This window comes from Thunnus maccoyii, chromosome 11 (genome assembly GCF_910596095.1).
Source record: "Thunnus maccoyii chromosome 11, fThuMac1.1, whole genome shotgun sequence".
NCBI lineage: Eukaryota > Metazoa > Chordata > Actinopteri > Scombriformes > Scombridae > Thunnus > Thunnus maccoyii.
Genome location: NC_056543.1, coordinates 2733758 through 2756578, shown reverse-complemented (window position 1 = coordinate 2756578; position 22821 = coordinate 2733758). Strand labels below are relative to the sequence as shown.

Sequence of the window (22821 nt, the reverse complement as noted above, 5' to 3'; positions counted from 1 at the left end):
CAGACCAAAAATATTCTATTTCCTGTCATGTAGACAAAGAAAAGCATAACGACCGAGTCTCACATCAGAATGTGTAACAGCTACGTTTGTCCACAGTGCAAAATGTATTAGTTTCACAATAACGGCTCTAAAACTGAGAGATGTCTTCAGTTTATTGGTCTGTTCTTTTCTATTGGCTCAAATGGCTTTTTATTCTCAGTGGAAAATGCCATAATTTAAGATAGTTTCGGCATTAAAATGTGTTTTCATAACATTTCTAATGAGAAATGTGCATTTTGTGTATGATGTTTAGTTTGTCTTTCTATTGTTGCTATGGTGGTTGCTATGGAAGCTGCTGAATCATTGTCTTTGTGTTGTGTAGTAATCTGAGCTGATATGTTATTTGTGTTATTTTATATAAATGTGTTTTTCATGGACATCCCAGGCCTCGTCGCAGAGAGCAATTTATAAAATGAAGCTTTTTGTTTGTTTTTTCTTTGTCAGTAGAAATAGTTTCTCCTTCAGAGATTACAATATTGCTGATAATCTACTGTTTACACAACCCTCAAGATTATTTCTGTATCTTTATGATTCTTGGTTTTATGATTTATGTGAGACATACATCAGCCCAGTCATTCTCAACCAGTGGTCCGTGGCCCACAGGTGGGTCTCAGAATGCCGTCTAGTGGCCCGGGGGGGCAGTGGTATACTGCCAAATGATTACATTATTTTTTCTGATAATTTACAAAGTTGGCAAACTAGTTTTTTTTATATCTAAATAAACAAAAACATCAAATTAAAATGCATAATTTCAATGAGCAGTTACATTTTAAGCTAGCTTTAGCTGTTAGCTAGCTTGCGTTCTCTGTGGATCCTGCTTCAGAAGACACGTTTCTATCCGCTGTGTTGGAAAATGAACTGATGGAACTATCAGCTAACAGCAGCCTGAAGCTTCAGCTCACACAAGTTGACCTTGCTTCACTCTGGATACTGGCTGCCAGTCAGTAAACCCTCCCAGTCAAAACATGCAATCATATTTCTGTTGCCTTTCACCACCATCTATTTATGTGAGTCAGAGTTTTACATTGTGACAAATTCAAAAGGTGAGGAACAAACCGAAAGCAGCTTGGATGCAACTCTGCATGTCGGCCTCTCACCCGTCCCACATCTCACTGTAAACAGAGTATTTATTTTGGTCATTACAGCTGACAGGTGGTGTAACACATATTTATGGTCCTTTTTCACCAGAAACCAGAGACTTTCTGGCATTTTTGCTAAACAAACTAACGTGACCAAACTCTTCGTGATGAAGGAACATGTGACCCAGTGGGGTCAACAACAACGGAGGAATAAGATATATCAGGCGTTGATACACACACAATACTTGTTATACTAATAGAATTATATTTGTATAAGTCTGATATTACAATATCAACACATACTTTTCTGACTTTCATCAAAATCAGACTAAGTATGAAGCGGTGCATCATTTCAAAAGCTCAAAATTCTAATGCCTGTCGAGGTTTTGCCAAAATTAGAGCAGCTGTATCTGACATGCTGTCACTTTTGATTAAAACATTTTGGCCTCATGTTGACGCCCCAACGAGAAGTCGTCTCGGGGTGCAGCCAGAGAGAAGACAGTAAGTTGGAACTACCGCTTCACTCTCAAACCAGTTTGTTTTGTGTTCCAGCAGCATGTCCCATGTTTTATGGTTTAAAATCTGCATGTTTTTTATTTGTTAGTTTTCCTGGTGAATATGTGGAAAAGTGTGTTATATGCAGGTTGTTTTATGACAGAATAAAACCAATCTAAACAACTACCCAGCCATGAAAGTTGCTTGCTATGTGTCAACAATAGAGATTACAGTTGGCATGTAATTTATATGTTTTTTCCTTTCTCCATGTCTTTATCTTTCTCTGCCAGCCTTCATAGTATTGTAGGGTTTCCTATATTACCTTACCAGCAGTACACAGCAGCTTTATCTTTTTCACATTACATGTAATCATTTGAACCGTTGATTAATGCAGCTTTTTTTTCATCATACTTCACTTTTTATTTATTTATTTTGTTTATTTCGTGTTGTTTTTCACACACACTGGGTTTTCCTGGTCTGCATGAATCAGTGTCTCAAACAGCTGAAGGAAAGCTATCACTGCTGTAGCTCTAAGTAACGTTTGATGACAGCTCTTGGCTGTGTTTATTCTGCGTGTCTGTATTTTTTGCCAGCTCTGTACTTTGTCCCTTTCTGTTGCCTGAAGCAGCCTCATCATCATTCAGTTTGGCGTGATACTTTTTTTTTTTACCCCACTGCATGATTTCCCTTCTTTTCTTGTTTCTGGAATATCTGTTTGCAGTTTGTGTCATGCCCACTGAACTATGTGTTGTACATAATTTCACTAAGCAGTGTTCAGAAATGTCTTTTTTTTCCCTTCAAATGTCTGCAGTTCTCTCTAGAAAGGCTTATCACTCATAAGGTTTGACAGGATTCATAACTACATTCATAGCGGTTTAAAAAAAAAAAAAAAAAAGCAGAGCATTTCTCTCACCTTGAGTTGAGGTAACAGCTTAGCAGAGCGTCCGTGACAAAGCGGCGTCCGTGGGAGTGAGGCCAGCTGGATGGTCCTGCCGCGCCGCAGCGTCGTCCCAATGACAAATCATCGATCATCCTCCACCTCCAGCTGAGGGCCCCGTAGTGGAAGACAGGGTCAGGCCCGCGCACAAAGACGGGCTTAGCCAAGACTCATCAAAAGCTGACAGTACCCACCATGACATGAATGCCAAAGGACTGTAGCATCACGCTCCTTTGTTAGTTACCCTTTTTTTTTCTTTTTTTTTTTAAGAAGAGGTCAGTGACTTATTGATTTCTTTGGGTATTAAAAAGTTGTTAGTAAAACATACTAATGACTTTCTTTTCCTACAGAAATCAAAATACTATTGATTGAATATCAAATCTCACCAAGCTAATTTGACTTTTGGATTTCCCGCTCCTGCTGTTTTGCAGGGACATTATAGCACAAACAAGGTCAGTGTCAACAACAGCACTTATCCACAGCATGCAGTATCCAGTTAATGCACAATATTCTCACAAGCGTTGGGTTGGAAAATGCATTCTGCCCTCGCACTCATATTCAGGTCAAATCACTATTTACTCAAGGGATAAGTTAGTAGAAAGGAGGCCAACTGTGGTTGAGATCAAGGGCGTTTGAAGTAGGGGGAAGGGGCCACTGACCCCCCCCCCACACACACTTTACCCTCCTCCCACATTCTTTTTAAGTGGTGAATCACTGTATCCCTGCAAATGCCCCTATATTGCAACACTTACGGTAAAAAAAGATGTTTCAATCATTCCTGTCCACCCTAAGACATTAGATAAAATAAAGTGGGAAGAATATTTACATTTTAATCCAATCAAAGAAGACATTGTCACAAAATGCATACAGTATACACGTCAACCAATAAAATTAATTCAGTTGCCTTTACTGTTGTGGTAAAGGAAATCGAGGTACTCCCAAAGTTTATTTAGGCTATTATAGGCTATGAATGACATTTTCACAACAGAATGGCATGTTGATCATTTGCAATGGTGAAGGTGATGAAGGTACCTACAAGACTGATGATTTTTTTCTCCTGTGTTTTCATCCTTCTCTCATTTCATCAAAGAGAAGACATCAAAGGAAAGGAGAGACAGAGGATCGAACAGAAGGAGATGGTGAAACAGAGAAAGAGGAATCAAACTTTATTTTTATAGCACCCTTTGTACAGGTGAGAGCAATTCAAAGTGCTTTACAGACCACTGACAAGCTGATAAGACAGAACAAATGTAAGCAGTAAAACAATGAGACTAATGCACACGAGTAAATACAAATGATGAAGATGTAATAAAACCAATAAAATAGATTAAATCAATAAGAGGGAAATTAATATAATAAAATAAATGATTAAATAAAATAAAAGCCAGGCTGAAGAGGTTTTAAGTTTAAAGATGTCAACACTTTTAGCTGCCCTCAGTTGGTATCTGTGTTTGATTGACAGCAGCTGGGGGGGTGTAGGTGTCTGTGTTTGATTGACAGCAGCTAGGGGGCGTGTAGGTGTCTGTGTTTGATTGACAGCAGCTGGGGGGCGTGTAGGTGTCTGTGTTTGATTGACAGCAGCTGGGGGGCGTGTAGGTGTCTGTGTTTGATTAACAACAGCTCGGGGGCGTGTAGATGTCTGTTTGATTGACAGCAGCTCGGGGGTGTGTAGGTGTCTGTGTTTGATTGACAGCAGCTGGGGGGCGTGTAGGTGTCTGTGTTTGATTGACAGCAGCTGGGGGGCATGTAGGTGTCTGTGGTTGATTGACAGCAGCTGGGGGGCGTGTAGGTGTCTGTGGTTGATTGACAGCAGCTCGGGGGACGTGTAGGTGTCTGTGGTTGATTGACAGCAGCTGGGGGGCGTGTAGGTGTCTGTGGTTGATTGACAGCAGCTCGGGGGTGTGTAGGTGTCTGTGGTTGATTGACAGCAGCTCGGGGGCGTGTAGGTGTCTGTAGTTGATTGACAGCAGCTCAGGGGTGTGTAGGTGTCTGTAGTTGATTGACAGCAGCTAGGGGGTGTGTAGGTGTCTGTGGTTGATTGACAGCAGCTCAGGGGCGTGTAGGTGTCTGTGTTTGATTAACAGCAGCTCGGGGGCGTGTAGATGTCTGTTTGATTGACAGCAGCTAGGGGGCGTGTAGGTGTCTGTGGTTGATTGACAGCAGCTGGGGGGCGTGTAGGTGTCTGTGTTTGATTAACAGCAGCTGGGGGGCGTGTAGGTGTCTGTGTTTGATTGACAGCAGCTGGGGGGCATGTAGGTGTCTATGTTTGATTGACAGCAGCTGGGGGGCGTGTAGGTGTCTGTGTTTGATTGACAGCAGCATCATTTAAATGAAATAATGTAAAATGAGGAGGCGCCATCATGAAATCAAAGAATTTAAAATATAAATTTCTCCCTTTTGGTTTCAGACACAAGACAAGTGATTTACAGAGCAGATATGTTGCTGTAGTAGACAAAAAAAGTGCAATTTAATTTCATTCAGACTTAAAAGAAAAGGTAAAGAATTTTAAAATAAATGCAGAAAGCAATGTAAGCGGGAGGGAAAGAGGAAGGGAACGTTAATTAATTAATTTGTTAAATTAGTGTGTGTGTGTCTTATGTGTTGTTGAATCCGGGGTGATCGAGATCATGACACACAGCGGCTGTCATGAGAATCAAAACGTCCACCTGAGTGAACTTCTCCTAAAAGACAAACCAGTCTTTTATCAGTAAAAGGTCATTTCCATATGTGTGTTCAAGTGTGTGTGTGATCTTCTACCCTCAAATAGACACAAATCATATGTGTGAGTGTGATGAGTGTGTGTGACCTCGTTAGCACATCACTAGTGCAGATGTTTCATAATCAGCCATTAGGCTGCGATAATTAAACCTCCAGTGAATAGTCGTCCCTGACGACAGAGGAGGAAGCTCCTCTTTCACTTTTTTCTTTTCTTTCCCCTTTCAGACACATCTCCTTCATCACGCCCCCATCTTCTTCCTCATCCTCTTGTCATTTCTCCCCCTGAGCTTTCCAAATCCACTGACGTCTCTTAGACTGACGGCATGCTGTCATTTTCAAATACAATATATTAATTAAAGTTTTACTTGATGGCGAACACAGAGAAAGAAAGAGAGAAACAAGACTCTTTAAAGCTGCATTAACTGATTTTTTAGACCACTAGTTAGCATCAGTGGTTTTAACTAGAACCCACAATCATTCACATTAGCATTAGCTTGTTGCCCTTTAATAGCAGCAAAACCATTGTTTTTGTTAAAACAAACTTGCAGCACTGAAATGCGTTACTGCTGGCTGTGTGTCTTCTGCGCCCTTTTTAAATCCATTTACTTGTATTAGATGGAATGAGTGGTGAACTAGTGTTGGATTAATGTGTATTACATCGCTGGGATGGCGCCCATTAGGAAAGGATTGAATTCATTTGTACAGTTAATTTCATAATGAAGTTAATTTGCAGTTATATCAAAATGTTTAAAAAGTAAAAACTAGTTTATATGCTCAAATATTTAATAATATCTTATTAAGGTTGCTGACTCTGCCCTCTATTGGCCAGCTGCCACTGATACTAATATATTTTGCCAAATATATTCTGAGGGAAACATAACTGCTGCTGGGATGATGTTCAACGTGGCAACTTCCTTCCAGTGAAAGAAGTGTTTTGTTTTATTACCACAAGCAAGTGTTGGGGAGGAGCTCAGGGTGGATGGCGAGCTGATTGCCCCAGAGAACAGAGTCCAACATGGGGGGAAAAAAAAAGTGTTTGGTTTGCTCAATTTAACCTTCAGGAGTTTCTGAAGGCTCATGTTTTTCTGCACAAAGGAAATTCTGCAGAAACACACCACAACAAACCAAGAATGACTACTGTCACAGTTGACGAGGAGCTCAAACGAACAGACAAACGGTCTGAAAAATGCTGGAGAAAATCATTCTGAGGCTTTCAAGGCTCGGAGGAGAGAGTGTGTAACTACACAAATGTAGGATTTATGTTCTGCTGTAATGGAAGTATTTCACTCTCCTCTACTTGGATTTATAGTATCTCAGAGAAACTTTCCCAACAGGACGAGTGTGACAGTGTGTCCTATCTTCAAAATGTCTTTTTACAAAAATAAGTGTTGGAAAAAGGGGTTGGTCGTCTTACAATCAGGGTCGTCTCATATTCAGGTCAGTGTAGTATTATCTAGTAGCTGTCTTACTGTGTGTTCAGACAGAAGGTGAAGCGTATATTAGATGTGGAATGATTATATACAAAGTAAATGGAAAGATATGATTGCATGCAAATTTTGCCAGGGCAGCACAAATCACTTTTCTGACAATGTTAACGAAAACTGAAAATGTATAAACTTCGTAAATGTAGAATTTATGGCAGAGCTGTTGTATTGGATTGCATTATATTGCACAGGTGTTACAAATAAAGTGCTTGGTGAGTATATTATACTATATAGTATATTACTCAATGGGGCTGTGGAAAACGACTCAAAGCCAGTTGCACAAGTCACCATCAAGTGCGGTATATACCAAGGTGATGCACTATCCCTGCTGCTGTCCTGCATAGGCCTGAACTCCCTCAGCCAGATCATCACAAAGAGTGGCTACGGGTACCGGTTCCAGAGTGGAACAACCATCAGTCACCTCCTCTACATGGATGACATCAAGCTTTATGCCAGGAATGAGCGAGACATCGACTCACTGATCCACATCGCCAGGATGGTATCAAAGAGAGGGAAGATGATCAGAACAGAGGGGGTTGAACTACCAGAGGGCAGCATTGCAGATGTTCAGGACAGCTACAAATACCTTGGGGATCCCGCAGGCAAATGGGAACAATGAGGAGGCTGCAAAGAAGTCAGCCACAGCCAAATACCTACACAGAGTAAGGCAGGTCCTGAAAAGTCGGCTGAATGGGAAGAACAAGATACGAGCCATTAACACGTTCACCCTGCCAGTCATCAGATACCCCGCTGGTATAATAAGCTGGCCAAAGGAGGAGATAGAGGCCACTGATATCAAGACAAGGAAGCTCCTCACAATGTATGGAGGGTTTCACCCCAAGTCCAGCACCCTGAGACTGTACACCAAGCGGAACGAGGGAGGCCAAGTATATGAAAGCGACTATGTTCAGCTGCCTGAAAGCAAATTTCGGTGTAACTTTCGTTCAAAGTTGTCTTTAAAGATGGATAATTTGGATGAAACTGAAGAGCCTGTGATGTTTTTTCTCCTTCAGGGTGTAAAAAGAAGTGAAGTAAAACGGTTACACTGAATCCATAAAGTACTGGAATGTTAAAACACTGAAATACTGAGTTACACTGAGTATCATGGAATATGGAGTTACACTGAATACTAAATGAAATACTGTAAAACAGTTTTTCCAGTTCAAAGAATTGATTGTAGACACTGTACCATTGCTGTACAGGACAGCTGTATGTGGGTTGTGCCCATGAAAAATATGCCAAATCTTCTCTGCCAATGCCAAACAGCTTATTTTGCTGTTGCTATTGACAGGCACCTGATTGGCAGCACCACGGGGTACCAGAAGCTCAAAAACAAGAATCAATAGCGATGTTTGGCATTGGCAGAGAAGATTTGGCATATTTTTTCATGGGTGCAACCCACATACTCAGCTCTGCGGCTCATCCCACAAATACATATTCCTTACAAATGTGGAACCATTTAAAAAAGGGAAATAAACAGGCTTTCCAACGGTAAGATTTATTGCCAAGAAGCATCGTTACAACAAAGAAATAATCTGCCAAACACAAATTTCCTTACTTTTTGTGCTATGTTTATTATATGGCATCGTTTGACTCTGAAACATGAAATGTGGAGTTTAATTTTGTATTTTGTTGAGTTATTTTCACTTAATCAAAACAACCCGACTGCAGTTTGATTGATTTTACCTGCAACACACAATAAAAAAAACATGATTTATGTTTTTGCAACTCTTCATATGTGCAGTACTGTAATTGGGAAAAGGTCAGTTGAGGGCAGAGAAGGAAAAAAAAGAGAAGAGAGCAGTCGACCTGGTGGCCTGGCAGGGTCTCATGGTGACACGGTGGGGCACAGCTGGTAACAGAAGCGGTGAATTAGATTTGGCTTCAGCTGTTGTAAGTGGAAACACACATGCACACACACACACACACACTCCATCAACTACAGCACAACATTGCATAACAGTCAATTAACACCATTATCTTTTCCCCCCAAATGAAATCACTGTGGGCGACAGCGGCGGAGCTGGCAGTGGTGACCGTCTTCTGTCACATCAATTAACCCCTCAGGGGAGAGAAAACAAGGTTTCAGTAGAACTTGATTTAAGACATCAAATGTTTTGTCTTGAACCAATGTTCTCTCCTGAGCAGACACTTGACAGTCAAAATCAATTACTTTAATGAACCTCATGCATAATCAGAGTGACCATGGGGGGGCAGAGGGGTCGACCACCCCGGGGCCCGCGCTCAGTAGGGGCCCCCGCTGCATAGCGCGCGACGCAACCAGCACTGCGGGAATAGTAAAGACTAACTCTCTTAACTTTTTCAATTCACTCTCTATGGTACTTCTCATCATGAGGGTGAACAGAGTGGTGCTGTCCGTATTTCCGCTGGTTGACTCCGCAGGAAGTGAAGATGCAGAAGCAGCGATTTAAAGTTTGATAACTTTGCTGAAAACTTTAACCAAAACATGAGATATTTCTGTTTTTTCTCACAAGACTTTTCTTTTTTTGAGCTCATATTCATCTTCAGCCTTCAGTAAGTTTGTTCCTGACATTTATTCAGCTGTTTCTCCGCTGTGGTACCAGATGAACGATAACCCCTGAATTCCGCCGGGCGCGTGTGCACCGCGTTTCGGCTCCGGTGCGGCTGCTGGAGCTGATCGTGGTCACTCTAGTCAATATATCTGATTCCACTGGGCGCGCCACGGCGCGTTTCAGAAGCGTCCCAGAAGCGGCTCTCCGCTCTGCTGCGCTAAAAATAGGTGCCTCGTCTATTTTTTTTTACGTAGGCCACGTCAAGCAGCACAGAGCAGATCGAGCTGGGCAGGAAGTCAGACACAGAAACAGCATTGAGCATCCGGTCAATTTTCAAAATAAACCAACCCCGTGCAGACTCCTGATCGTATATCTACAATAAACGCAATTAAAACAGACGAATAAAGATTTAACTACGTAGCCTACTTAACCATAGTAGAAGCACAAAAATCAAGGAAAATGACCAAATCAACGAAAGTTGAGCAAGTTGACAAAAATGGGAGGTTTAGTTGCCCTGCTACTGCAGTAATTACGGTAGCCTTAAGGGACTTTATAAGCTTTGACTAGGCTGCTGTAATTACTGTAGTAGAAGTTCAACTGAGTTTAAACAGTGGAAGGCTTCCCCGCAGTGAAGACGCTCCGCTTCTGACACGCTCCCGGTGGAATCCCGATGGTAAGAGACATTGGGCCTCGTTCACAAACAGTGCGTACACACAAATCTGTGCTTAAACCGTGCGTACGAATGTTTTACGCACAAATCTGGGATTCATCAATATGTTCTTACCTGAATTTGTCCTTACTCTGCAAACAAATGTAGAAGTGCCTTAAACCATGTGTACGCACAAATCATGAACATCCCACAGTCTTAAAAACTGATTTGGTCAATATTTATTCAATGTAAACAGTATATTAAAACCACCACTGCTTTCACTATATCACTGCCTGTTGTGGACAGAGATGAAATATGATGCACACCTGGCACAGCTGTAGAGATTTTAGATTTACACATTTACCAACTTTTTATTTTGTTAGGGACGTACTGCGTGTTAGTGGTGCAACAGGTATGCAGACTGTATACAGGATTCACAATCAGGCTCCAAACGGTTGTTCCAACGACACGTTTACCAGTCAAATCTGCCTTTTCTGGCTTCTACTTCTGAAAGTATTGTTTGCATTTTACCAGCAGTAAAGTTTCCTTATTTCAAAAGGTCCTGGCTCCAAACTGGCTTCAAACTCCAAAAACTCCAGAACTATACATGAACAGCGTTTCTGTATTAATGGGAGAAGTGACACGTTTATTGTGTAACTAAGTCCTTAAACTTGGCAGAGACACTGCTGAAAGTGTCATTAATGAGTTCTTCACTGCATTAGTTGTTGAAAATGTTTGATTTTTACAATTATTCTGCTGGAGTCTTGATATCTTGACTTCAACTGATTCCGTTTTGTGGTTGTTCTTCATGTTTTTGGGAAAGTTTTGGTCAAAACAGTCATGTTTGATGTTGTACTGGTGTTCTGTGTTCCCACTTTTCATTAAGGACACTTTTTCATTGCAAATCAAGCACAACGGTCTCATGCTTCCCTCGGGCAGAATGAACGTACGTATTTCTCAGTCCAGTCATCCTTAAACTAATGTTTTTCACTGTCTACCTTCTGTATTCGAATCGGCTGGAGACATTTTACTTTATCAACCAGAACTTCTTCATTCCACAACGACCTTACTGACTGTGGCGACTAGCGGGCGGCTGAATGATGACAGCTGAGGTGACGTGATAGCTATGTGTCACTCAAAAACGGTTGCGGTTTAATTTAGTATGTTTGCACTACAGCACCACATGTGGATTCATCTGCTGCTGAAAACAATCCCCAACAAAAGCACCATTTATTACGGAGCCTTTTTTAAACATGAAACCATATATTTGTGAGCTGTTTCTACATCTTCAGTAGGAACCAATGGGCTTGGAGCTGAGAGCCATAAAGTAACCAGTAACCATAACTGCAAAATGTAGTGAAACAAAAGAGTATAAAGAGAATACTGAAATGTAGTGCAGAGGACAGGTAGTAGGCAGCTTACAATGGAAGTTATCAAGGTACAAGTACCTCACAAAGTACACTGTTTGCATGTGAGTAAATGTGCTTAACTTTCCAAACTGACATGATAATGAATGCAAGTTAACAGCTGTTTACTAACTGCATATTAGGTGCATTTAACAAAGAGCAGTGTCAGCACTCAGCATTAAATCACGTCCTGTAACTTTCACATTTTCAGCCCAATTAGAAAAACTCCAACAAGGGTCCAATTTTATCCCAAACTGCCGACTGACCTGTGACTCCTGTTGGATCCGCACACACACCGAGGGTCTAATTCAGCCGACTAATCAAATGGGCTTCTGTTGCTCATTAGAAGCCCTCATCTGCCATGCGGTGTGCAGCTGCTAACCTTTGAGACTAGCCCTGCGGGAGAGGCGCGCTCTCATTTGTATACAATGCATGTCAAGGATAGTGTTAAAGGGCAACCAAATAGCACTTGGGTGGTGGTGAGTGGAGGGATGGGGGAGGTGTTAGTAACAAGAAGTGTCATTATCCATAAGTTTTCCTCCCTGGGCAAATGAGCCTCCAAATGTACCTGCCTCAGACATTTAAGTTGTGTTAAGTGTAGGTTAATCTCCACAACTCCCAGTACAGTTCTCTACAGGACACCACATCAGCGTTCTCCATTCATCTCTTATATAACCTAAATGTTAAAGTGATGTTTGTGTAAAAAATATTCTGTCTTTAGTCAGAGGAAAGCACAACCTCTGATGTGGGGATTTTTAGAGCAAAATCCAAACTGTGTCCGAAGTTGAAACTCTGCAACAATCATTGTGTTTGTGTGTCTTTTGTTAGTTGAGCATTTTTTTAAATTGCAGCTAGGACCGATGAATTTTGCAGGTATTGGAGGAATTAAAACCTCACCTCATGATGGGATGACCGAGGTTATTACAACTCATCCTGTAGGGAACGTAAATGTACCAAATGTACCAAAATGTGATGGCAATCCATCTGATAGTTGTTGAGACATTTCACTGAAAACATAAAACGTTAAGCATATGGTGGCACTAGATGAAGGTTCAAAGGATCACCGAAGTCAGTAGGATCCATCCTCTGGGGTTCATGAATACATATATGAAATTCTGTTTGGTAAATTGTCTAATAGTTGTTGAGATATTTCAGTCTGGATGAAAGTGGTGGACTGACTGACTGACCAACATTGCCATGAAATAATTTCTTGTTGCTAAAGTTCAAATTTTAACTCATTTCATGCACAAAATTGCAGCTTCAATAACAGTTTAGGTGTGACAGAGACATGCTGAAGCATCTCTTCAAGGCAACATAGAGCCCGCACAGTCCCGAAAGCTAATATTTTAACTATTTATCATATTATCACACAAGATAAAAACATCTTTCAGGATTTCAGGGTCATTTTTTTATAGACATGGGTCGTTTTTTTTGTCTCAGACTGTCTTTGGTCTCTGAAACTCCAAAACAATGAACAACTCTCAGATCTAGGACACCATTTTGGATTGACAACTAAAGATTTCACCACATTTCTCTCTCTTTTGTCTCACACAGCCCCCCAAAATCACAAAAAAATAGTGAGATCTTTTAAATTTTGACTCAGAGTGTGACACTGCTTTCACCAGTCAGAATACATCAACACTTTCCTCCATCAACTCTGTCTCCTGCAGAGCTCGACTGTCTAAATGCTGAGTGGATGGCAGAGGTTTGTCTGCGAGGCTATGTGATGACATTAAAGTTGGTCAGTGTCAAGGGAGTGACAGCACCTTATAGGAGCAGTTTAGCATAGTGATTAGCCGGCGTCAGCGTGTGGCAGCGGCTCGCCGTAAGCCACCCACTCCTGGAGAATAATGGTGAACTCCTGATATGAGCGGCACACTGTTCCTGGTCCACTCCACTCTCTCTTCCCCTCGGGGCAGCCATACCCTGTGATAGATTCTCAGGCCTCCACCGCCGTCTCATTACGAATCGCTCCCATGAATAGAGATGTGACACATTTGAGAAACAGTGGCCGTGCATTATGGCTAATTCACAGGACCCAGGGTTTAAATCAACCTGAAGAAAGCGGGAAACGGGGACATAACTCAGCTGCAATGTCTCCCTCAGCCTACATATGTGACATCCATCGGGAGGTCAGCAAAGAAGTGAAGAGGATAAAAGAGAAGCTATTGTATAAGGAGCACAGAATGGAAATGTCTCTTTTATATGCTGGCTAAATCAGAATTCCTTATTTACTCTGACTGTCATAAAGAGTTGGAGGATGTGTGGGCTTATCATGAAAGTGCTACTGTATGATCAGGGTGTGATTTGTCAGGAAGCTGTTACGGTAACATTTATAAAATAAGTATTAATTTAAATAAAACAATTATGAAACTTGACCACTGCATTTGTAGGAATATTTTAATCTATTAAAAAGAAAAAAAAACATCAAGTTGTGCGATTTTTTTCCATTCTCAACAATGTGATCAAGTTCATGTCGCGTCCACATAGGAGATGTGATCATATACAACAAATCAAAAAGGTTAAATTCTAATTTAACATGTCAGAATTAAATCCTCCAACACTCCTTTCAGTACCATGGATAGCAGCATCACTCGGCCAGATGTGCCAAAACACTTAATGTCATTCTTGCAAGTCACTGTTTAATTCAGCTCTATGCGCAGCAAAGTTCAATACTGAATAGAAAATAATCACAACATGGAAATGCATAAAAATAAATAGGCTACAGTATATCATTAATTATCAGACTGAGAAAACAGTCTGCTATGATGACGGACTTCTGTGTTCTTTTTATGCTTCCTGTGGAGGGGTCATCAACGGCATGTCGCCCCTCGCTTACCTACATCTCTGCAAATGTCCAAGCAGGGAAGGAAGCAACCCCTGGTCCATATACTGCGTCATCACGTAGCTTCTGGTCCATTTACTGCGTCGTCACGTAGCTTCTGATCCAGTTACCGCGTCGTCACGTAGCGTCTGGTCCATTTACTGCGTCGTCACGTAGCTTCTGGTCCAGTTACTGCGTCGTCACGTAGCTTCTGGTCCATTTACTGCGTCGTCACGTAGCGTCTGGTCCAGTTACCGCGTCGTCACGTAGCTCCTGGTCCAGTTATTGCGTCGTCACGTAGCGTCTGGTCCAGTTATTGCGTCGTCACGTAGCGTCTGGTCCAGTTACCGCGTCGTCACGTAGCTCCTGGTCCAGTTACTGCGTCGTCACGTAGCTTCTGGTCCAGTTATTGCGTCGTCACGTAGCTCCTGGTCCAGTTATTGCGTCGTCACGTAGCTCCTGGTCCAGTTACTGCGTCGTCACGTAGCTTCTGGTCCAGTTACTGCGTCGTCACGTAGCTTCTGGTCCAGTTACTGCGTCGTCACGTAGCTTCTGGTCCAGATACTGCGTCATCATGTAGCTTCTGGTCCAGTTACTGCGTCGTCACGTAGTTTCTGGTCCATTTACTGCGTCGTCACGTAGCGTCTGGTCCAGTTACTACGTCATCACGTAGCTTAGACGCTCCGTCATCTCTATTGTCACACGAGCACTGTCAGTGAAAGTACATTTCTGATTTTATTGTTTGCACTACAGATTGTTCTCATGTTGCAGTGCTTTACTTAGATTTTTTTCAAATAGCCTATTTTTATTTTATATGTTTTATATGGTCTGTGGGTGAAACAGTATAAATCACTATATGGGGGATAAAAATAGGCAGGTATATATAGACCAGGAGGGGGGGGGGGGTCCCCACCATCCCCTAATCGCACCCTGTGTATGGCTGATACTGATTCTGTGCAACTAAGCCTTTTATGATCAGAAAACAACCACATGTAAATCACAGCCTACATTTATAAAATTAAAGCTGTGTGAAGCTCAACCAAAATCATAAACAGCATTAATGGATTTATAAAATTGTTATGAATTGTTATAAAGAATTGGATCAATGACACCAAAATGCTATCAGGATGAAAAACTAATTTGCCAGCCTGACTGATGTCTTGTTCATCTGCTGGTCATTTCTAGTTTAGTCCTCCTCCTCTGGTTGGTCTTTGTGCTGTAGCAGAGTCCGTCCAGAGGGCTGCAGCTTTACTTTGCATCCGAGGTGGCTAACGCTGAAGGCTGGAGGCTGGCTCTTACTTCTCATCTGTAGCGCTCTCTTTCTGTCATGCAGATTCAGCTGAAAGGTTGGGCGCTGCTCTTGCTGTGTCCCCCCCCCCCCGCCTGCCCGCCCGCCTCTCTGGCCGTCAGGGCCGATCTGTCCCAGTAGGGCTGCTCAGAGGCGACGCAGAATCAAAAACAGTCCAACCTCACTGTGTTGTTATGACATGTAATGTTGGTCAAAGCTGCCTCAGCACCCACTAGGTGTACATGCAGTTTTAGTAGCCTGGATATGGTGTCATAGTGACCTGGATTATAGTCAAAAAATAAACCAAATTCATAAGGGAATCCCAAAATGTAGATATTTCTAAACAAGTGAAAAATGCTGTGTTCATTTTTTTAAAGTCTGTTTTCATGTACATGAATGTCTGTCTGTGTTGCCAGTTGATTTAACACAATAACAAATTAACCTACAGATGGGTGACACATGAAACTGAAAAGCAACCAGGCTGTGTTAATGTAATATCCACTATATTTTGACCTTATGCGCTGCGTTCATTTTTGCGTCTCCATTTGTTGTTTTGTCTCTTAACAGACATCTATCGCATGTCCCAGGAGGAAGAGTGAAAGTCCTCCTGTAAGCTGCTCACAAAAGAAATCAGCTTGATTGATAAGATTAATTTACAGTACTAGTGAACAGTGTTGGGCAGCAAAAGTAACGCGCTACAAAGTTAATGTGTTCTTGCCCGACACTGCTAGTGAGTAATGTGTTTACTGGTCAAATATTACTAACTGCTTGTATTTCATTGGGAACTTCATAAAGGGCAATTCTGGTTTAATACAACTTGGGGATTATTTTTGTGGTGATAATCACTAAAAAGAGGCTGATGATAAAACAGACTTCCAAAACACAGAAGTCAGACGACTAACACAGATAGATAGTTACTTTATTCATCAAGGGGAAATCTGTGTGTCGTAGCACCACAACCAAGAGGTGATGAAGCAATGAAAAGAGCGAATTAAATCCACTTGTTTTCAGCAGGACCCAACACTGACATTTCATCATCTTTTGAGGCTGCCATGCCATTGGTCCGACAGCCCGTTATTCTGAAACCACAGTAGTTCAAAAAACTTCCCATTGGACTGAAAGCCCATCAGTCTGATGGCCTGTTACTGTAAAAACAAAAGCCCACTGCTCTGGAAATACACTCTCCCTGGATGTTTTTTGCCCTTAATATCTTGTCATGTTTCCACCTGCAAGTTGGGACAGTTATTTAAAAACTGTGATGACGTTTACTGTTGCTATGACGATGAAGGTTGCCTAACTTTACGGAAGTAGTGACTTTAACCCACACCACGTATCAAGGGATCATTTTAACCCAAACCATGATCTTTCCCTAACCAAGTGTTCTTTGTGCCTAAACCTAACCAGACTTTAACCACAGCGTTGTCACACCATCACACATAACCCACCGTTTCAGCACCACGGACAGATCCGGCAGTCACTGAACTCCAACAACTCCAGAGTCCGTGTTTTCAGAGCAATGGATGTTTGTTTTCGGGATAACGGGTTGAACTTGTAGCTTATTTTCACAGCAGTTACCGAGCAACATTATCATTCATGTGGAGTCGTGTTTCTGTCCACCTGGTGAATCTAAGTCCAATATTCACTCTCTTTTAGCTCTGTTTTTGCTCTTTACCAGCTCCTGAGGGAAATATCTGGCTCTTTAGCTGCTAAATGCTCCACTATGTTCACCAGCTAGTCTACAGCTAACTGTGTCTGTTTGCCGTTTGGTGCTGAGCAGGTTGTGTACAGAGGCTTTTTAGAACTTTTTCCTCTGAAAACGGCTGCCTGCTGCGTCCCAAAACGACGCTATGAGAGCACTGAGAGTGATAATTGTACTTAGTATGTAAAATATACAAGAAAGCAACTGTTGAACTTTATGTTGCTAGTAGCAACAACAACCACAGTTCTACAGCAGCTGCTGCCTAACAGACATCATTACATCCACCATTTTGTCTGATCTGTAACTCAGCAAATACAACCTTTTTCATCTTTTATTTACTCCCCAAATGCTCTTGTTGGAGCATTATCTGTAGGTATCATTTTTATAAACAGCTGGTTTGTGATTTAGTAGAATTTAGTTATTTTATGATCAGCTTCCTGTGAGCCAAACTAGCCACTTTACTAGCTATCTGGAGCTAATTTGTTGCATTATAAGTTGCTGTTGAATTACTGGCAAGGTTACCATTAAAATTTAGCGCAAATTTTAACAGGATTTCCAGCCACTGTTGTTACGTGAATATTTAGAGTTGGTTCATCAACAGCTGGTGGAGCTAATTCACCAGTCGGTGCCATTAAACCAATGAGATGATGTAATTAAAAGAGCAACAGTCAAAAGCTCAAACAATAGAAAATGTGATGGAAATATGACGTTTCTGTTAGTTTCATGTATTGATGTGAGGAAGGTTACAGTCTCCTCATCATCATCATCGCTCCACACAGATCTGATGTTTTCAGCTCTTCAGTGACGTTTAAGTCACATTCATGTACGTCATCATTTATTCACTCAGTCTGTTTACATATAAATAAAAACAGGTGGATGGAAACACACCGACTGTTGAGTTAACTGAAGTATTTTCCTCTTGTGTGTGTTTACTAGATTAGTGTTGTACTTCCTATAGAGAGTTAATGATGATTTTTACTGGTGATTAGTTGTTTCTTCCGGACATGAAAAAATAATTTGACAGCTAGTTTATACTTTTGTGAATCCAGTTGACTGTACTTATTCATTTTTATAATAACTCTGGTCTGACTGTTGTTTGTCGTTTGTCATCCAATACTGTTCACAGTTTCATAACTGCACAGAGACGGCAGAAGTGCAATTTAACAGATTTAAGTCTGACAGATTGTTATGTGGGGCTGAACAGGTGAAACCAAGCACAGACAAGTAGACAGGAGTAAGATCAATGTGATTTATTGATTGGGACAGTGTGCAGTTTTAAACATTAAAGATGCACTGCACCAGAGTTAGCTTGAAGCTAATTTGCATCCGTAGTCCAAAAGCTAGTTGGCCCGTACGGGGAAATAAGACATTTATTGAAATGCGTGGGGAAGATGGGGTGCAGGCCAGGGGAAGCTCAGGCTGGTAGCTGGGAACCAGGAACTGAGGCTGGGGCAATGGGGGAGTTAGGGGCCAAGGTAAGCAGGTCCGGAGTGGGATCTGAGGTAGCTGAATAGAGCAAAGGGTCGAGGGCAGGGAAGCAGGGCTGGCACGACGAGGGAGAGCAGACCAGAGAAACAGGTGACAACAGGATAACTAGATAATATGCTGGCAAAAAAAAAAAAAAAAAAAAAAAGGCTGGAAGCGCAGACTAACTGATGTAGGATCTGGCAGGGTGGTAGCAACAGAGCTGGGTATTTGTAGAGGGCTTGATTACAGAGATGAGGTGCAGCTGGTGTGTTTCTGCTCTGACTCCAGCACACCTGCTTCCACTCAGACAATCACAGAGAGAGAGAGAGAGAGAGAGAGAGAGAGAGAGAGAGACACTGGGGAAGTGACAACAGGTTAGGAAGACACAGAGCGGGATGTGGAGGGAGTGTCGGGGGTGGTTGCTGAGGCAGATGTGACAGATTAAAGGTGTGAAAATGATCATCTAAGCTCTCCTTACTGTTGCTGTGCAAGCTCACAGTTTTTATGCAATGACAGATTGTTAGCAACATTTGAGGTATAAATAATAAGGTGGTTAATGTGGCAAAACTGTGAGTGTGTTGACAACCTGTCTGACAGTCCCAGTGCTCATTTGTTCCCCTGTTGAATATTATAGCTACGTCCTGCTCCCAGATCTCAGAAATAGAGGAAGGACAAAAAGAAGAAGAGCCAAATTGTAATAAACCACAATTGTTGTTGTTCAAGTGCCTCTGGTCACAAAACAGCACCTGAAGACAAAATTTCACAGCTGTTTAAACTCACTGCATATTTCAAAATCTGTGTTCTGTTTCTAATAACCTGGAAACGCCTGCTTTGAAATTTGTCTCAAAATGCAGGGACGTCTGAGTCACGCTGAACAGCGGCAGGACAGGAGGCTGAATACCGATACATCGCAGTCCCCTTTGAAGAAAGTCTTGACAGTTGCAGGGAGTTCAGTGAGTCTGAATATGTCTCCTTTGAAGTCAGTAGAGATGACTTGTCTCTTTGTTGCAGGTCGTAGGTCATCCAGCCACAAAAAAAAAAAAAAACCCCTGAAAGGTAGATAGGGAATACCCAAGTGGACTCAATCTCACAATGTTAATAAAACTTACATGAGCTGACTTTGAATAGCAGTAAATGTCAGCACCACAAAAGCTGGTCCCACCATCTGTCTGGCTAACTTCTGTCTCCTGCTGAGAGAGACGGAGATGTGCAAGATGTTTGCTGTGTGTACAGGATTTATTTTCTTTATGGTATATTTCTTTGTCTGAACTTAACGATCATCGTTTTCACTGAAAAATGACCGTTTTTTTTTCAACTTCCCCAGGTTGAACTGCGGGGCGATGTTGTAGTGTTGACTAATGGTGGCAATGCTAGCATGTTCTTCAAGGTTCAAATCTCAATGAATAACATCCTGTCATGTCTCTAAGAGAGAATGCACATCATACACATGATTTAGATGCATTTCCTAGTACTATTATCCTCTGATACTTTGACACAGGTACAGATCCGAAGACTAAAAGATTTATGTTCACATCAAAAACTATCAATGCATGTATCAAATACATAACTTAAACACTCTTATTCTACAGTAAATTTGTGGAAAAAGCTTTACTGGCCTTTTACCTGTCACTCTTAATAATCACCTATTACTGACAGCCAATCAGGTGACTGAGGTGGCTCTGTGAACCAGTTAACGAGCAGTTCAAGAGTAGAGGAGCTGAGACTGTTAGTTCTGCAGTTAAAGAGACAGTTCATTTGGAAGTTTGAAAAGCTGCTTGTTGCTGTTGCTAACAATGTTTAGTGTGCTGCTCCTCACAGTTTAGTATTGTAGTTTAAATAAGAACCTACTGATCTGGTTAGAGCTTGTGATGTTTAACCCTTTAATGGGCTGTAATTACAGTAAAATATCTGCGACTAGAAGCTGCAGCGATATGAACGCGTCTCTGGTCGTGTTCAGACTCCAGCAGCACTTGTTTAATGTAAGAGAAAGATCACAGTCTCTATTTAATACAGTAAAAAGTCTGCAGTGACTTGAAGCTCAACATGTTTATTAACACATAAGCAACACCATCATCTTTCACTAACCTGAACAAAAGTGCTTTTGTTTCCTAAACCTGAACACGCAGGACGTAAAAAAGCTGACAACAGAGTCGCATCATATTAGTGAATAAATGGTGATGAAACGTGACTTGCACATCAATACAGCTTCCACTGAAGAGCTGAAAACATCATCAGGGGTTTCATTTATAAAACAGTGCGTAGGATCCGTACTAAAAGTGTACGTGCACACAAAAAGCCTAAAATTTATAACAACGTGTGTGTGCAAATTCAGCCATAAATGGACAATGCAAAGCACGACATGAATATTGTTGCATATAAATAAACCTATAGTTATAGTGAATCATGGCAACAACGGAGAGAAAGACAAAGAAAAGGAAATCGAGGTGCTTGTGGGTGAGAAGAGACATATTGTTTGATGGGTCACAAAAGAAAAAGCAGCGAGTAGCAACGTGTTGCTGCTGCGGTCAGTTCAGTTAGTGCAACTGACAGGTGCAGGAGGATTTCTTGGGGATTGAAGTTCTCTAAAGAATTAAACACACAGATTGATGAATCTTTCTCTTTACTCGTACATGCCAGCATTCTCTCCCGCACACAACCAAACAGTCTCAGCTTAAACACAGCATGTCCTAGTAGGAATTAGACAGAGAGAGGGTAATAAAGTAATAATGTGGTATAATAATAAAGCACATAGCTTAACCAATGAACATTGCTAAACTCTTGATGACCTCCTAACAAATTTGCCACAGTGAATTCTACGACCAGGTGTCTCTAACTAGATTCATTGTACAGATGTCCTTCAGCTGTCTATGAAAGTCAAGGCACAATAAATCCCTCACACAGGACAGAGCCAGAAATGAAAAAGAAGTGGTCAGATCTTAAGGTGGAGGCAACAAAAAAGACTTGCGCACCATCGTCAGAGTGTGTCTGCAACTGGAGGGGGCGAGACCACACCTGAGCTCACACCGCTGGACGCACAAATAGCTGCAATACTCAAGACGCAAGTGTGTATGACATAGTGTCAGTGTTGTATCTTTTATTATATGACTGTAAACAATTTAGAGACGTGGAAAAAACCCAGTGGGCTGATGTGTTGTGTCCTTCAGTTCTTCCAGAGTCGGGAGCGGTAGGTTGGTGAGGAGGTTCCCGGCGAGGAAGCTGTAGCAGCAGAGCGTCCAGCTGTCCTCAGCACCAGTGCATCCGGCGCGCATGGTGTGTCTGGAAGTGGCCGGGTTCTGACCCGAAGCTGTCCTACAGACACAGAGGGACACCATCAGTGCTATTACTGTCACAGCAGATGAGTTTAAACAGATTAGAGCTGTGATGTGTGAAATATCTGACACATTAAATGAACTTTTGCATTGCTGTCTTTTCATAAACGCTGCATTACATCCTCATGGATCCTTGCTCCCTGTTGATAGCCTTCCTGTTGGGGAGGGGCTGTGGGACAGGGTTCTCATACTGGGGGGGGAGGGAGGGCCAGGAGGGAGAGGATCCTCAGTGCCATGTTGTGCAGAATGCCACACGTCCTCATGAACTTTTGTCGGGTGGTACAAAAGTCTGCCAACTGAACGTGCACGGGCGTGAGCAGCATTATGACGCGTTTCCTCTGCGCTCTGTGAGTTTGGAAACAGGGTGAGGAGCCAGCGCCTGAGGGGGGGGGGGGGGGGGGGGGGGGGGGGGGGTAGCCACTGTCACCTGCAGGTAATAACAGAGAGTAATTATACATCAGGCTTGAATGGTTAGAATTTCTACAATAGATTGTTTATGAAGTTACCAAGAAGCCACCAGTCTGTAGACTGTTCCCTACGCTGCTGTGTGTCAGGATAAAAGACTCATGTGGTATTATTATATATGAATGCAGTCAATCGTGCTGATTACATTTGGGTAAATGGACAATGCTGCCTGTTAATATTGGCCTGTTCTCCCACAGTGTGAGGAAACCTGATGTATCTACTACTCATATTAATTAGATGGCAGGCAGTATTGCACTGAGGGACGGCTGCGATATCCCAGACCTAAGAATAGAATTTAACAGAATTTATTATTAATTATTATTAATATCATTATTCCCAAAAGGGGCTTTGGGCAGAAACATTATATTGTGTTAATCATATCAAACACATACCTGTCAGCTAATTCCT

At 41.9% G+C, this 22821-nt stretch overlaps 1 long non-coding RNA gene across 2 annotated transcripts; it reads left to right on the top strand.

The window, feature by feature from the left end:
* Positions 1-19005: 19005 nt before the first annotated feature.
* Positions 19006-22055, top strand: LOC121907307. Of its 2 annotated transcripts, XR_006098834.1 has the most exons (4): positions 19006-19313; positions 19474-19572; positions 21521-21681; positions 21784-22055. It is a non-coding gene; the product is annotated as an uncharacterized LOC121907307 (long non-coding RNA). The 2 variants fall into 2 exon arrangements; XR_006098833.1 differs by having other exon boundaries at positions 19006-19572.
* The last annotated feature ends 766 nt before the right edge of the window (positions 22056-22821 follow it).